Below are 1,691 nucleotides of genomic sequence, written 5' to 3'. Positions count from 1 at the left end.
GCCTACCCGGGCTCTTTGGTGGGGCTAATGGCGGACTCTGGGAGGGCTCATGCCAAGGAGTACTTCCCAGAACTTCTGCTAGTGTCCTTGTCCTCACGGTGAGCCACAGCCACCCACTGACTCTGCAGGAGACCCTCCAGCAGCAGCAGGTAGGTGTGGTTCAGTCTCCTACGGAGTCACCGCTCCTTCCCCTGGGTCCCAGTGCGCACACTACTTTGTGTGTGCCCTCCAAGAGTGGAGTCTCTGTTTCCCCCAGTCCTGTCGATGTCCTGCAATTAAATCCTGCTTTCAGATCTTGCAGAGCATAAAACAGCTCTGAATTCAGTGCCTAGACTGGTACCTGCCTGTTTTATTAGCAGAAAGCTCCGCCTCCTGTGTTTTTCCCATTTCAGATAACCTTTTCTTGTCATGAAGAAATTAATTTCTTTGTTGGAATCATTGCAAGTATACTTGATAGTAGTGTTATTGAGGCAGCTTACTCAGTGATGTACTAAGTACAACCTCTTCATAAAAGGTGAAGCAGAAATAAATTTATTGATCATTACCAGGATTTCAATAACCTGTTGAACTACCTGATTTTTTCCCCCTTTTCATAAAGCCCACTATTTTTATTCCTCTTTATACCCTTGCATTAGTTGTTTGTTTACTTGATGTGAAAATACACGTAAAAATGTTTTCAAAACAGTCTGTGTGTATTTGCTTTTTTCTAGAGTATAGTTTGCATGTCTAAAAAGCTGTTACTAGATTAAACTACATGAAATTGCCAAGATTTGACTGTTTTTGACCTATAGCAATGGCATCTTCGTATGGATCAACTAATAGTTAAGTCATCTTTTGGTCATTTGAAAATATTAGGCTACTAACTTAAGTCTAAGCAGCATATTCCATTGAAACCCTGGTTAATGTTATGGAGGAACTGAGATGAACTTTGGGCTTATGGCTCTGTGCTGCCCATTTGCTACAAATACATTTTAAAAGGTATAACTCATGTGGAAAAACTGAGCATTGCACAGCCATTAGTACTGTTAGAGATTTAAAAATTTATTTTAACCAAAGGTTAAGACCAAATTTAACGACTATTCTTTTTTCTCTTTTAAAAAAAATTAGAGTATAATTGCTTTACAATGTTGTGTTTAGTTTCTGTTGTACAGTGAAGTGAATCAGCTATATGTATACATATATCCCCTTCCTCTTGGACCTTCCCCCGCCCCCCATCCCACCCATCTAGGTCATCACAGAGCACAGATCTGAGCTCCCTGTGCTATACAGCAGGTTCCCACCAGCTATCTATTTTACACGTGGTAGTATATATATGTCAAAGCTAATGTCCCAATTCATCCCACCCTCCCCTTCCCCCTCTTTGTCCACACGACCATTCTCTACATCTGTGTTTCTCTTCCTGCCCTGCAAATAGGTTCATCTATACCATTTTTCGATATTCCACATATATGCGTTAATATACAATATTTGTTTTTCTCTTTTTGGCTTACTTCACTCTGTATGACAGACTCTAGGTCCATCCATATCTCAACAAATGACCCAATTTCATTTCTTTTTATGGCTGAGTAATATTCCATTGTATATATGTACCACATCTTTATCCATTCATCTGTCAATGGATATTTAGGTTGTTTCCATGTCCTGGCTATTGTAAATAGTGCTGCAGTGAACATTGGGGTACATGTGTCTTT

The 1,691-nt window shown here is 40.0% G+C and overlaps 1 protein-coding gene across 2 annotated transcripts in view; it reads right to left on the bottom strand.

Annotated features, from left to right (window-relative positions):
- Window positions 1-1,691, bottom strand: part of LOC102974179 (protein VAC14 homolog) — a 100,752-nt gene that overhangs the window by 50,898 nt on the left and 48,163 nt on the right. The gene's annotated exons all lie outside the window — the stretch shown is intronic.

The sequence above is a fragment of the Physeter macrocephalus genome, chromosome 17 (genome assembly GCF_002837175.3).
Source record: "Physeter macrocephalus isolate SW-GA chromosome 17, ASM283717v5, whole genome shotgun sequence".
Classification (NCBI taxonomy): Eukaryota; Metazoa; Chordata; class Mammalia; order Artiodactyla; family Physeteridae; genus Physeter; species Physeter macrocephalus.
Note: the sequence above shows the minus strand (reverse complement) of the source record. Positions and strands in the feature narration are given on the sequence as shown.